Source organism: Stegastes partitus, unplaced genomic scaffold, assembly GCF_000690725.1.
Source record: "Stegastes partitus isolate 25-593 unplaced genomic scaffold, Stegastes_partitus-1.0.2 Scaffold1587, whole genome shotgun sequence".
In the NCBI taxonomy this organism is placed as follows: Eukaryota; Metazoa; Chordata; class Actinopteri; family Pomacentridae; genus Stegastes; species Stegastes partitus.
In genome coordinates this window covers 206717-209217 of record NW_007579318.1, presented here as the reverse complement: position 1 = coordinate 209217, position 2501 = coordinate 206717, and the positions used below count along the sequence as shown (strand labels likewise).

Here is a 2501-nt window from a genome sequence, read left to right as displayed (position 1 = left end):
TGATTGGCTGAAGATGTTTTCTGTCCTCTGATGTGCAGCAGCTTCTCCTCCAGTTCTCCAGATGTTCTGAAGAACAAACCTCCGTTGTTGTTGTTCCTACATTAAAGTCCAAAATCTGCTAAATCCTATTTCCTGAAAAAGTCTTTAAAAATATTCTGAAAATGTCGACGTCTGTCCATAAATACCAATAAAATGTATCAAAACCTTAAAGTCTCACACACACACATCTGGAGCAGCTGTTGGTGTGTTGCTGTGTGTCGCTGCGTTAACTGTTGTGTGTCCTCTGACAGCATCTACAGTTTAAGGTGCTGGGAGGCGATAAATCAGAGCGTCAGTGAACTCAGCAGAGCACAGGAAGTGTGTGTGTGTGTGTGTGTGTGTGTTTATCGTGTGTAATGTGTGTGTGTGTGTGTGTGTCAGTGAGTGAATCATAATCTGGTCTTGGTTGAGTTCCCTTTAACAAGCTGCTGCTGCTCCGGTACACCACAGACAGAGCTCGGAGTCCTTGGGCTTCTCCAGGCGGAACCCCGAGTGCTGGTTCCAGATGTGTGTGTTCTGTGTGGCACACTCTGACCTTGTGTTGTTGACTCTGACACACTTTCTGATCAGTTGTGTGTCTGTTTCAGGATACATCCTCAGTGTGTCTCTGTCTGCTGCAGCTTTCTGTCACTCGGCAGAACCGCCTTCATGTCAGAGGGTTCTAAGTGGAACCAGGGACAGGTCTTCACAGTGATGCCATAAAAGAAATGTTTTTAGTTCTGTAAAGATCCTTTAAGCAAGAGGTTCTGTAAAGAGTCCCCGAGCTGCCTGACGGACCCATCACCGTGTTCCTTTAGGTGACCCAGAATAATAAACGGCTTCTCTCAGGAACCCGGTTCTTCTAAAACTCATTTTCCTTTATTTGGACAAATTTGTTCACGTTGCTGAAAAAGTACCTAAACAATTATCAAGACTAGTTCTCAGAACAGAACCAGGTGGGTCCGCAAAGAGCTATCGGACAGTACCTGTTGTCTGCTCGAGTTCTTTAGAGAAACTTTTTAAAAAGTGGTTCTATAAAGAACAAAGCTCTTGCACCAGAGATCGTTTTTGTGTTCTAAACCTTTGAAGAACTGTTTGAAGAAAAGGTTCTCTAAACAACCTGATATCTGGGGTTCTTTGGGGCATCATTTATAGTACGTGCATGACATCACGCGAGAACCACTTTTGGTTCCAGGTAGTACCTCTATTTTTGTGTCCATGATGTTCTGAGCGTTCTGATTTGTTGAGGTAAATCACTTCTGTTCTCCTTTGAGCTGACGTCTGAAAACTAGATGTTCTTCAGAGAACATCAAGGAACACGCGCAAGTCACAGCTGGAGACGAGTTCTGATCTGGTTTAGACTGAGAATAATGGAGGAAGCAGCAGGGCTGATCGGATCAGAACCGTCGGTTAAACTGTGAAACAGCTGATTGGCTGTGAAGTCTGGATCTGATTGGTTAATCGTCTGTGATGATGTAATCAGCAGCAGACAGTGAAACATCCAATCAATAAGCTGCCAGGGCGTCGCCTCGGTAACTGCTGCTGAGCTCCCAGCATGCTCTTTAACTGACCGTCTGTGTCGGCTGCTAATAAAGATCTGATGTTTGAACTGATCTGAGACGACACAAACCAGCAACCTTCATCATCATCATCATCATCATCATCATCATCATCAGCAGCAGCAGCAGCAGCAGCAGCAGCAGCAGGTAAACCTTCAGAGACACGTTTGTTCTCAGGTGGTCCGTCTGATCAGACCTGATCCGGATCAGAGGTGCTCAGCTGATGGACAGATGTTTCCAACAGCTGCAGTCAGATGTGATCGGCTCCATCTGGGGGAGGAAATGAACATCTGGAGGCTCAGACAGCAGCGATCAATACTCTGAGATCCATTCTCATCGAGGTTTCATGACCGCTGAAGAGTCTGATGTGGACACCATCATCTTCACAGCACGCCGTCAGCATGTTTACCTGCACCGAGGCGTCACGTGACACACGGCTTCAGACGTCCAGGCTTTGACTGGTGATCAACAGACGGCAGTGCCAGCAGTCGCTCCACCTGAGCTGCTGGAGCTGGTACCTCCTTCAGAGGAGTCATAGGAGTCTGGATGGCCTCATGTGGACCCAAGAGTGGGTCCTGATGAAAAGCTGATGTGGATGTGTACTGCCCCGTGTACTGCAGTCCAGGTAGCTTTTCCTTCACCTTTGTTTCTTTCCACAGTGGTGGAAGTGCTGGTGCAAAGCATGCTGGGAGCGCGGCGGTTTCAGGGTGGAGGTGAACCTCTGAACCGCTGAGCTGTGAAAGCAGCTGCTGGATTAAACTGAAGGTCATGTGACTGATGACATCACTCTGAGGTCATTAACACAAAGGTTTGCAGGTTAATGGGATTTAAATGTGTGTAATTATTCTGACAGCAGAGCGAACAGACCGACCGGATACATGACGGAGCAATACTCTGATACAGAGACAAGGAGGGAGGAGACAG

General features: G+C 47.1%; 1 protein-coding gene across 2 annotated transcripts in view; it reads right to left on the bottom strand.

Annotated features, from left to right (window-relative positions):
* The window catches only part of LOC103371443 (transcription factor COE3-like), a 56251-nt gene that overhangs the window by 16197 nt on the left and 37553 nt on the right, over positions 1–2501 (bottom strand). The window lies entirely within an intron of this gene.